Source organism: Elephas maximus, chromosome 18 (genome assembly GCF_024166365.1).
Source record: "Elephas maximus indicus isolate mEleMax1 chromosome 18, mEleMax1 primary haplotype, whole genome shotgun sequence".
Taxonomy (NCBI): Eukaryota; Metazoa; Chordata; class Mammalia; order Proboscidea; family Elephantidae; genus Elephas; species Elephas maximus.
Genome location: NC_064836.1, coordinates 83656005 through 83669187, shown reverse-complemented (window position 1 = coordinate 83669187; position 13183 = coordinate 83656005). Strand labels below are relative to the sequence as shown.

The 13183-nt window shown below is 38.5% G+C and overlaps 1 pseudogene; it reads left to right on the top strand.

Annotated features, from left to right (window-relative positions):
• Positions 1-12823, top strand: part of LOC126061394 (60S ribosomal protein L34-like) — a 118181-nt pseudogene extending 105358 nt beyond the window's left edge.
• Positions 12824-13183: the final 360 nt, after the last annotated feature.

Below are 13183 nucleotides of genomic sequence, written 5' to 3'. Positions count from 1 at the left end.
AAAGCTTACTACGAGATTGGGGTGTGAAGGTGCCCGATTCTGCTCCATCCTCATGATTGTTGTTATGCTTGAGCCCATTGTTGCAGTCACTGTGTCAGTCTGTCTTATTGAGGGTCCTCTTCCTTTTCGCTGGTACTCTATTTTACCAAGTATGCTGTCCTTTTCCAGGGACTGGTCCCACCTGATAACATGTCCAAAGTGCGTGAGCATTCTTGCAGTACTTCTTTCAAGACACATTTATTCATTTTCCTGGCAGTCTATGGTATATTCAATATTCTTTGCAAAAAAAAGGCATCAATTCTTCTTAGGTCTTCCTTATTCATTGCACAGCTTTCATAGGCATAGGCTGAGATCGAAAACACCATGTCTTGGGTCAGGTACACCTTAGTCCTTAAAGTTACATCTTTACTTTTCAACACTTTAAAGATGACTTTTGCAGCAGATATGCCCAATGTGGCTGTTAATTTCTTGAATCCTTGACCATTTCAATATTTTCTCCATTTATCATGATGTTGCTTATTGGCCCAGTTGTGAGGATTTTTGTTTTATGTTGAGCTGTAATTCATACTGAAAAGTGTAGTCTTTGATCTTCCTCAGTAAGTCCTTCAAGTCCTCTTCACTTTCAGCAAGCAAGGTTGTATGATCTGCATCATGCAGGTTGTTAATGAGTCTTGCTCCAGTCGTGATGCCCTGTTCTTCTTCATATAGTCCAGCTTCTTGGATTATTTGCTCAGCATACAAATTGAATAAGTGTGGTGAAAAGATACAACCCTGACCCACACCTTTCCTGACTTTAAACCATAAAGTATCCCCTTGTTCTGTTCGAATGACCGCCTCTCAATCTATGTACACATTCCTTAAATGAGCACAAGTAAGTGTCCTGGAATTCCCATTCTTCACAATGTTATCCATAATTTACGTATCCACACAATTGGATGCCTTTGCATATTCAGAAAAAACACAGGTAAACATCTTTCTGGTGCTCTCTGCTTTCAGCCAAGATCCACCTGACATCAGCAATGGTATTCCTGGTTCCACGTCCTCTTCTGAATCTGGTTTGAATTCTGGCAGTTTCCTGTTGATGTACTGCTGTAATTGTTTTTGAATGATCTTCAGTAAAATTTACTTACGTGTAGTATTAATGATATTGTTCTATAATTTCCACATTCTGTTGGATCACCTTTCTTTGGAATAGGCATAAATATGGATCTTCTCCAGTCAGTTGGCCAGGAAGCTGTCTTCCAAATTTCTTGGCATAGACATGTGAGCACTTTCAGCCCTGCATCCATTTGTTGAAACATCTCAGTTGGTGTTCTGTAAATTCCTGGAGCCTTGTTTTTCACCAATATATTCAGTGCAGCTTGGACTTCTTCCTTCAGTACCTTTGGTTCTTGATCACATGCTACCTCCTGACATGATTGAATGTTGACCAGTTCTTTTTAGTACAGTGACTGTGTATTCCGTCCATTTTCTTTTGATGCTTCCTGCATTATTTAACATATATATAATCATACATATCATATTACACACATGTATGAAATGTTAACATATATATTAACTTATTCCATTATCCCAATCAATCAATTTTGAAACTTGATGTATATGCACTTTTGGTTTTTTCTATATGCTTATATACACACAAAACATACTTTGTCATATGAGCTAATATTAAAAAATTGTTTTTATTGCATTGTTTCTTATTTATTGTCGTCTTTCCATGCTAATAAGTATACGTTTCAGTCATGATGATGGTGACTGTATAGTGAATGTGTATGTATAGTAAGTATTCCACTAGGTGGTTCTATCATAGTTTAGTTAACAGTCTCTTCTTGATTAATATTTTAATGTAAATGTAGTTTAAAGTTTATTGTAATTATAAATAATGTTTTAATAAACATGCTGTATGTTTTTTTACATATTTACCTGAATATATCTTTTAATTTCTACAAATGGAAATGCAGGATCAAAGAGTAAATGTCTTCAAAATCTGGTACATATTGCCAAATTAACAAGATGAAATTTATTGGATACATTTATAGGACTCTGAGAATAAGCACAGTATGTTGAAAAGCACTGTTTTCTGAAAAGATTAAAGGGTTTTAGATGACATTATTCCAGAGAGGTGATGTGGCTGCCTCAATAGCTAATCTCAATGAGTTCACAACGAATGGCAGAACATATCCCAGGGGACATTTGGAAAGGCAAGGAAATATTTTGGTTGTCACATTGACTAGGGGACAATGCAGGCATTTAGTAGGTAGGAACAACAGATGCTAAAATTCTTACAGTGTAGAGGATAGTCCAACACAATGAAGAATTTTTCCACACAAAACACCAATAGCACTACCTCTCTAAAACACTGAGCTATTGTAATCATGGGTTACATTAATAGAAGGATGTTTAGATCTGGGAGGGAATAGCAGCACTATATTAACTAAAATACATCTATATATTGTTTTTAAAATAATTTATGCCTTAGTGTTTAAGATATGTCTTGGACATGGCAAATAAGTTCTTTTTATATACCAACTCTGATTAATTTTAGTGACAGCTTAGAATGTTGTGTTAAAAGAACTCAGAAGCTGTATCTGGAGTTGGAATGCTCTAATCAGTTACTGGAGCCCTGGGATGCAGTGCCTAAGTGCTCGGCTGCTAACCAAAAGGTCAGCTGTTCGAACCCACCAACAGCTCCACAGGGAAAGATGTCGCAGTTTACTTCCATAAAGATTACAGCCTTGGGAACCCCATGTGGCAGTTCTACTCTGTCTTCTGGATCACTGGGGTTGCTCCGAGTCAGAATTGACTCAGTGGCAAAGAGTAATAAGTTACTATGCCAGTCAGGTTTGTTAGACAAGAGAGTGACAGTATTTATGTCAAGCATTTGCCATCACCAACAGCCCTAACTTTACTGTGTAGCAACAAATGAGCAGAATGCAAAACCGTCTCATACTTTTTGATACATGCACTCCGTTTTGTCAAAATGCCTCTTAAAGTGAAGCATTCAAAGTGGAACATGATTTCAGGTCCTTATTAATATTTCACTAAGTAAATTTAAAAATTTAACCTTGATGAATTAAGTGGATAATGCATAATGAATTATCGTTGTTTTTGGACCACTTACATATAGTTAAAGAGATACCCCATCTCCTAAAGTGTGTTTGAGGCTCTATTTTGTCTGAAAATATTACATTCTCTTTCACTTCCAACCCACTGCTCTACCATTTGTCTCTTCATTCTGGCTTGAAATTTCCCATTAAAATCACATCTTTGGACCACAGGAAAGGATTACACAAAGAAACCTTTTAAATGTAGGTCATCAGTGAGTATCTTCTTTAATTTCCTTCCACTGGCACAGAAACACAGAGGCGCTAATCAGATCAACTAGATCAACTAAGTGCTGCCGTGGAAAGTTTACAAATTCTCTGGAGATGGGATCCAGGAAGGAGCATATACAAGCAGGCAAGTGATAGATATGCAATGAAGGAATAAGGAAGTAGATTTAAAAAGCAAAAACAAATGACCATAAATTCTCATTTACTGAGAGACCAAGTCCCAAGTTTGAAGAAGAGGAGATAAATTGTAATTGAACCCTAAGTCTTCTCTTTGGAAAGGCTGAGTCCAAAGAGAAGCAAAAGAGTCAGACTTTTCTGCTATAATTAAAAATAGAATATGTCCCTTGTACTAATTGCTTAGCTTTCTCCCATGACATTTTTGAACAGGAGTTTGTCCCATAATTATGCTATTGAAGCCTATATTATCCTGGAAATGTTCCACACTGGGGCCAAATTGGGTTTTCATTTCTTGATTAGTACCATTCTATGATGCTGTTTCTAGGAAAAGCCTCACAAGGTGTCATCTTGGGAGGCCCAGGGACATTCAATGCTTGCAGCTTTGTCATATGTGAGGCTCTAAAGACCAAAAGCCACCTCCTTTGATAGATGGCCCCTGGCTATGGATAGCAACATGCTTGTGCTGATAATTTAACAGACAGATGTAAATGCCAGATGTACAATAAAGCTATTCAGAATGTCTTAATATTTAAACTGGAAAACAATTAACTTTTTTTTTTTCCTAACTCAGTAATTTGGGAAGCAAAAGGATCACAGTCTGTTTGACTTTGCAAGTCTTTCTACAAGATGTGGCTTATATTCGGTAGCACTGCAATGTTGAGTAGACAAAGAAAACACACTTAAAGTTGCAGATGTTATTTCTAACTTGTTCATAAGTAACAGGAAACTGCAGGACAATATTTAACTACTCTGTAGGTAGCGGGCAATTCACATTTGTAATATCAGCATAATGAGTTTAAGATGTACATTGATCCCCATTTCATTTTATATGGAATGCAACAAAGTATGTTAATGGTAACCTAAAAGCATATGAACCACTGAAAAATATAAAGTGTCATAAAATGCAGAGCTGTCATAGTAGTAATCGCTCTAGTTTGAAGACATCTCATCCAAGGTATCCACAGTGTCTATGGCAATTAATACCACGTAAAATTACAGTGAATGGAGAAATTGGAATCCTCTATTTTCAAATTTTCATGGCATACAGTGGACGACTCTTGTGCCAGAAAGATGCTCCACAGTAAAATCTTATATGATTAAAAGTATTTTAATTAAAAAAAAAGAAAGTTATTTCACAGTCATGCTAGTCTTCCTGTCTCAGAAATAGCTGGTGGACTTGGCTGAACTAGCCTGTCTTTGTTTTTAGCTGCTGCTCATTAACTGAATTTTTCACACAGTCATAATTCAAAAAGATACTTAAGGTCATTATGGAGACCCTGGTGGCTTAGTGGTTAAGTGCCATGGCTGCTAACCAAAAGGTCAGCAGTTCAGATCCACCAGGCACTCCTTGGGAATTTTATGGGGTAGTTCCACTCTGTCCTGTAGGGTCGCTATGAGTCAGCATTGACTCGGTGGAAATGGGTTTGGTTTGCTTTTTTTAGGCATGTGGGAGTTTACTATTCATCTCAATTTTGAGAGAAATATATCCCATTTTTTCAAATTATTCTTATTTTATGATTGTGTGTTTCTCCAAGATTGCCAATTATCTTAAGAAGGAAATAAGTACATAAAAATTGAAGGGATGGATGTTGTAATATGAACATAACAGAGCAATATAAGGTGTTACACATTACATTTCTGTTTATAGATGTTGTCGTTGAGGTCTATGCAATTACTGTGAGATTTCAGTCATGAGCCACAAATTTTAGTAACAGTGGCTTATATACTTAAGGACTGGATTACTAACCAAAAGGATGGCAGTTCTAACACACCCAGAGGCACCTCAGAAGTAAGACCTGGCAATCTGCTTCTGAAAGAATACGGCCTCAAAAACCCCATGGAGCAGTTCTACTCTGCCCCAGTGAGTCACCATGAGTCAGAATTGACTCCGTCCACAGCAACTAACAAAAACAGCAACAATCACCAGTTGCTTTCTTATCCCTTCACCCCCAAATAATAACAACAAAAATATGTAAAATATAAAAATAAAGGTATGTCTAAAAGGTGTTCAATCCTTTTAGTAATCAGAGCAATATAAATTAAAAATAATTGTATGCTATTTCATACACTACCAGTTGGTAAAACTTAAGGGTCTAGTAATATGACAAGGATGTTGGGAAACAGTCTTGCTGGTAGGAGTGTGATTTGTTACCAAATTTTTGAAGAGGAATTTATCAGAACCTAGTGTAGGTTTGGGTGACACAAATTATTATGCATAGGACTACTAACTGAAAGGCTGTCAGTTTAAAGTTACCCAAAGTTGCCACAGAAGTAAGGCCTGGTGATCTGCTTCTGAAAAGTCACAGCTTTGAAAAACCTGTGGAGCAGTTCTACCATGCACACATCAGGTCACCATGGATCCGAATCAACTCAACAGCAAATAACAAGAAAAAAAAAAACAAACCTAGTGCCGCTGAGTCAATTCAGACTCATAGCGACCCTATAGGACAGAGTAGAACTGCCCCATGGAGTTTCCAAGGAGCACCTGGCAGATTCGAACTGCCGACCCTTTGGTTAGCAGCCATAGCACTTAATCACTACACCACCAGGGTTTCCCAAATAACAAGAAGTATGGCTAAATATGCATTTACACTTTTGCTCACTGATTCTTCACTATATCTAGAGTATAATACCTACTGTAGAAAAATTATCCACAGGTGCAGAGGAAGGATCATTGTAGTATTTTTGTGATAGAAGAAAAATGGAGGCAAACAATTTATCTGTCCCTTAAAAGAAGAATAAGTGTATAGATTTAATTACTAAAGTGGAATGCTGCATAGTCAGTAAAATGAATCATCCAGAGTTTCATGTATCAAAATACATGTATCTAAGAAAATCACTAAGCTGAGTGATAAAAAGGTAGTTTACAGTGTGATGATGTGCATGTCACTTAGTTATCTAGTGCTGCTATAACAGAAATACCACAAGTGGACCGCTTTAAAAATTTTTCTTCGCTCACAGTTTTGGAGGCTATACTTTCTTTTCTAGTGCACATGGAACATTCTCTAGAATAGACCACATATTAGGTCACAAAGCAAGCCTTAGCAGAATCCAAAACATTGAAATATTACAAAGCATCTTCTCTGACCATAAAGACATAAAATGGAAATCAATAACAGAAAAAGCAGGGAAAAAAATCAAACACTTGGGAACTAAACAATACCCTGCCCCAAAAAGACTAGATTATAGAAGACATTAAGGATGGAATAAAGAAATTCATAGAATCCAATGAGCATGAAAACACTTCCTATCAGAACCTTTGGGACACAGCAAAAGCAGTGCTCAGAGGTCAATTTATATCAATAAATGCACACATCCAAAAAGAAGAAAGGGCCAAAATCAGAGAATTATCCCTACAACTTGAACAAATAGAAAGAGAGCAACAAAAGAAACCCTCAGGCACCATAAGAAAACAAGTAATAAAAATTAGAGCAGAACTAAATGAAATAGATAACAGAAAAACAATTGAAAGAATTAACAAGACCAAAAGCTTCTTTGAAAAAATTAACAAAATTGATAAACCATTGGCCAAACTGACAAAAGAAAAAGAGGAGAGGAAGCAAATAACCTGAATAAGAAATAAAGTAGGTGATATTACAACAGACCCAACTGAAATTAAAAGAATCATATCAGATTACTATAAAAAATGTGCTCTAACAAATTTGAAAACTTAGAAGAAATGGATGAATTCCTAGAAACACACTACCTACCTAAACTAACACAAACAGAGGTAGAACAACTAAATTGACCCATAACAAAAGAAGAGATTGAAAAGGTAATCAAAAAACTCCCCTCCCGCCCCAAAAGCCCTGTCCCGGAAGCCTTCAGTGCAGAGTTCTACCAAATTTTCAGAGAAGAGTTAGCACCACTACTACTAAAGGTATTTCAGAGCACAGAAAAGGACAGAATACTCCCAAACTCATTCTATGAAGCCAGCATATCCCTGATACCAAAACCAGGTAAAAATACCACAAAAAAAGAAAATTACAGACCTATATCCCTCATGAACTTAGATGCAAAATTCCTCAACAAAATTTTAGTCAATAGAATTCAACAACATATCAAAAAAATAATTCACCATGACCAAGTGGGATTCATACCAGGTATGCAGGGATGGTTCAACATTAGAAAAACAATTAATGTAATCCATTATATAAATAAAATAAAAGACAAGAACCACATTATTTTATCAAAAGATGCAGAAAGGCATTTGACAAAGTTCAACACCCATTCATGATAACAACTCTCAGCAAAATAGGAATAGAAGGAAAATTCCTAAACATACTAAAGGGCATTTATACAAAGCCAGCAGCCAACATCATCCTAAATGGAGAGAGCCTGAAAGCATTCACCTTGAGATCAGGAACCAGACAAGGATGCCCTTTATCACCACTCTTATTCAACATTGTGCTGGAGGTCCTAGCCAAAGCAATTACCCCAAAAAACCGCAGTGCCGTCGAGTCGATTCTGACTCATAGCGACCCTACAGGACAGAGTAGAACTGCCCCATAGACTTTCCAAGGAGCGCCTGGTGGATTCGAACTGCTGACCCTTTGGTTAGCAGCCAGATAAAGAAATAAAGGGCATCCAGATTGGTAAGGAAGAAGTAAAAGTTTCTCTGTTTGCAGATGACATGATCTTATACACAGAAAACCTTAAGGAATCTTCAAGAAAGCTACTGAAACTAATAGAAGAGTTCAGTAGAGTATTGGGATACAAGATAAACATACAAAAATCAGTTAGATTCCTCTACACCAACAAAAAGAACATCGAAGAGGAAATCACCAAATGAATACTATTTACAGTAGCCCCCAAGAAGATAAAATACTTAGGAATAAATCTTACCAGAGATGTAAATGACTTATACAAAGAAAACTACAAAATACTTCTGCAAGAAACCAAAAGAGACCTACATAAGTGGAAAGACATACCTTGCTTATGGATAGGAGGCTTAACATTGTAAAAATGTCTGTTCTACTAAAAGCAATCCATGGATTCAATGCAATTCCGATTGAAATTCCAACGACATTTTTTAATGAGACGGAGAAACAAATCATCAACTTTACATGGAAGGGTAAGATGCCACAGATAAGTAAAGCATTACTGAAAAAGCAGAACAAAATGGGAGGCCTCACTCCACCTGATTTTAGAACCTATTATACCGCCACAGTAGTCAAAACAGCCTGGTACTGGTAAAACAACAGATACATAGACCAGTGGAACAGAATTGAGAATCCAGACATAAATCCAGCCACATATGAGCAGTTGATATTTGACAAAGGCCCAAAGTCAATTACATGGGGAAAAGACCGTCTTTTTAACAAATGGTGCTGGCATAACTGGATATCCATCTGCAAAAAAATGAAACAAGACCCATACCTCACACCGTGCACAAAATCGAGCTCAAAATGGATCAAAGACCTAAATATAAAATCTAAAATGATAAAGATTATGGAAGAAAAAATATGGACAACGTTAGGAGCCCTAATACGTGGCATAAACAGTATACAAAACATTACTAACAATGCCGAAGAAAAACTAGATAACTGGGAGCTCCTAAAAATCAAACACCTATGCTCATCCAAAGACTTCACCAAAAGAGTAAAAAGATTACCTACAGACTGGGAAAAAGTTTTTAGCTATGACATTTCCTATCAGCACCTGATCTCTGAAATCTACATGACACTCCAAAAACTCAACTATAAAAAGACAAATAACCCAGTTAAAAAATGGGCAAAAGGTATGAACAGACACTTCACTAAAGAAGACATTCAGGTAGCTAACAAATACATGAGGAAATGCTCATGATCGTTAGCCACTAGAGAAATGCAGATCAAAACTACAATGAGATTCCATCTAACTCCAACAAGGCTGGCATTAATCCAAAAAACACAAATTAATAAATGTTGGAGAGGCTGTGGAGAGATTTGAAAACTTAAACACTGCTGGTAGGAATGTAAAATGGTACAACCACTTTGGAAACCAATTTGGCGCTTCCTCAAAAAGCTAGAAATAGAACTACCATAGGATCCAGAAATCCTACTCCTTGGAATATATCCCAGCGAAATGAGAGCCTTTACATGAACAGATATATGCACACCCATGTTCATTGAAGAACTGTTTACAATCGCAAAAAGATGGAAGCAACCAAGGTGCCCATCAATGGATGAATGGATAAATAAATTATGGTATGTTCACACAAGGGAATACTACGCATTGATAAAGGACAGTGATGAATCTGTGGAACATTTCAGAACATGGAGGAATCTGGAAGACATTATGCTGAGTGAAATTAGTCAGTTGCAAAAGGACAAATATTGTATAAGACCACTATTATAAAAACTTGTGAAATAGTTTAAACAGAGAAGAAAATATTCTTTGTAGTATCAGTTCAGTTTCCTCTTGGTAATCAGGATCAATCACACCAGCCAGTATGGTAACTCCCTTCTTTGCCTATTGATCCAGAGACATAAGGAGCCCAAAGTGGCCTAGTGCATTCTTCACTTCCAGTTCAATGGAATCAAAGATGTGTCCCCAGGTGGGAGCATTCCTCCTTTTGGAATTAAGTCTCCTAAACCTGCAAAGAATAAGATCACAGGGAAAGCAGGCAAAAATTTTTCAGATGGGTCACTAGGGGTGAAAGTGAGTGATGCTGCTCTCATTTCTACCTCTTGATTACTGGACCCATGAATCCTGGCTATGGAAGAAACAGCACCATATATTGGACACTGGTTTAGAGCATATACAGCCTCCTGGAGAACATCGCCCCAGCCCTGCAAGGTATTGCCACCTAGCTGGTGCTGTAATTGTGTTTTTCAGAAGGCCATTTCATCTTTCTATCAAGCTGGTTGCTTCAGGATGATGGGAAACATTGTAAAACCAATGTTCCATGAGCTTGGACCCATTGCTGCACTTAATTTTCTATGAAGTGAGTCTCTTGATCTGACGCAATGCTGTGTGGAATACCGTGACAATGGTTAAGGCATTCTGTAATTCCTCAGACAGTACTCTGAAAGCATTCTTTGCATCGAAGGCAAATCTGTATCCAGAGTATGTGTCTGTTCCAGTAAGAACAAAATGCAGTCCTTGCCACGATGGAAGCAATCCAATGTAACCAACCTGCCATGAGGTTGCTGGCTGATGATCTCAAGGAATGGTGCCATATCAGGGACTCAGTGTTGGTCTCTGCTGTTGGCAGATTGGGCACTCAGCAGTTGCTGTAGCCAAGTTGGCCTTGGTGAGTGGAAATCCATGTTGCTGAGCCCACACATAACCTCCATCCCTGCCACCATGGCTACTTTGTTCATAAGCCCATTGAGCAATGATGGGAGTAGCTGGGGAAGAGGATGACTGGTTTCCACAGAACACTTCATCCTATCCACTTTATTAAAATCCTCCTCTGCTAAGGTCATCTTTTGATAAGCATTCATGAGACACAAATGTCTTCACGTCTTTGGCCCATTCAGAGAGATCTGTCCACATGCCTCTTTCCCATACCTCCTTTCTCTAATTTTCCAGTCATGTCCCTTCCAAGTCCCTGACCATCCAGCCAAATCATTGGCCACAGCCCATGAATCAGTATGCAATTGCACATCTGCCCATTTCTCCTTCCAAGAAAAGTGAACGACCATGTGCACCGTTTGAAGTTCTGCCCATTGGGAGGACTTCCCTTCACCACTGTCCTTCAGGGAGGTCCCAGAAAGGAGCTGTAGTGCTACTGCCACTGTCCACTTTCGAGTGCTGCCTGCATATCGTGCAGAACCACCTGTAAACCAGACAGGAGTTTTCTCTTCTTCAGTGAACTGGTCATAAGGAACTCCCCATGAGGCCATCGTTGCAGACTGGGAAATGAAAGGTAATGTGACAGGAATGGAAACCATGGGCATTCGGAGTACTTCCTCACGCAACTTACTTGTGCCTTCGCATCCTGCTTGGCCTGATCTCATGTATACTACTTTCAGTTGACGATGAAGTTCTTCTGTGGACGTCCAACTTTATGACTCTGTGGGTCTGACAACACCCAGTTCTTGATGGGCATCTCAGGTTTCATGGTGATTTGATGGCCCATGGTTAAGAGTTTAGTGTCTACTTAGGTGCAGTAACAAGCCAAAAGCTGTTTCTCCAAAGGAAAGTAGTTATCTGCAGAGGATGGCAGGGCTTTGCTCCAAAATACTAAGCATCTGCACTGTGATTCACCAGTAGGGGCCTGCCAGAAACCCCATCAGCATTTCTATCTGCCACTGCCACTTCAAGCACCATTGGGTCAACTGGATCATATGGCCCCAGTGGCAGAGCCGCTTGCATGGCAGCCTGAACCTGTTGTAGAGCCTTCTCTTGTTCTGGGGCCCTACTCAAAGCTAGCAGCTTTTCGAGTCACTTGATAAATAGGTGGGAGTAGCACACCCAAATGAGGGTTTAAAAAAAATTTTTTTTTTTTTTTTTATAGGTCTAGAAGCCAAAATGGATGGCTTGGGGTGGGGATGTCTTGTAAGCCGTCTGCCTCAGGCGATGTCACAGGCAATGACTCAGACAAAGGCTCATCAGATACGACTGGGTTAATCTCATCAAATGAAGGTGGAGGGGCTAATGGTTTTATTGGGAGGGTGGCTTAGCAGGTAAAGATGGAGTAATCTCTTCAGATGGGAGTGAAAGGGCTGGTTCTGTTGGCAGGAGTGATTCTGTGGAATTTAGTTGCTCAGCTTCCTTATTATCTGCCTATATGTCCCCACCCCAAGTTTCAAGATCCCATTTCTTTCCAATCAATGCCCTCACTTTAACTTCAGATGTCAATTGAGTTTGGAAATTCAATTGGTGGTGTAATTCAGCCACTGTTATGATAAGATTCTGGGTTTGGTTCTCAGTAATATCAGCTCTGTTACTACAAAAAAATAAAGCTTTTGCTCTTCCGGGGTCACTGTCTAGAGGCATTCAAAATTGTCCAGTGTCTGTCCTACCATCTTAGGCTGTCCTACAAAACGGCCTCTAACCAAACTAGCCTCTCCTGAACCCCTTATAGTAGAATCATTTACCTTTATACTAAGAAGGTTGGTAAAGCACCAAAGTCTTCATGTGCTGTGTGGCCTGGCCGACTTCGAGAAATGCGTGCTGTGAGACCTAAAGTTCTCATGAGGTTGTCCAAAACAAAAAAACATGTTAGCAAGGCCTGTGGTGGTTCCATGTGTGCGAAATATGTCTGTGACAGGATAAAGCGTGCTTTCCTTATTGAGGAGCAGAAAATTGCTGTGAAAGTGTTAAAGGCACAAGCACAGAGTCAAAAAGCTAAATTAAAAAAAAAAATGAAGGTTTTTGAATAATAACAAAATCAAATGGCTTCTGTTAAAAAAAGAAATAAGCTTTTCTTTCAAGGGACAAGTGGAAACTTTGATGTTGTTTATGTGGCGTTTGAGCTTTGACTCTGAAGCCCTGAGCTTTTACCACTTTGTCTAGAGAAAGTAGGACCTATCAACTAGCTTTCTTATACCTCTCATTATGACAAACTTATAGAAAGGTATCAAACATGTGATCACCCAGAGCCTTGCCTCTTACCAATACCTGATCTACTGGTGGTGATATTTTGTATATTTCTATTGCCACCTGTTCTGACATTCATTTTGTCCTTTTCTTTCTTTCCTGTCTTTGTAATGACCTCTTGCTTTCTTCATGTATGATGTCCT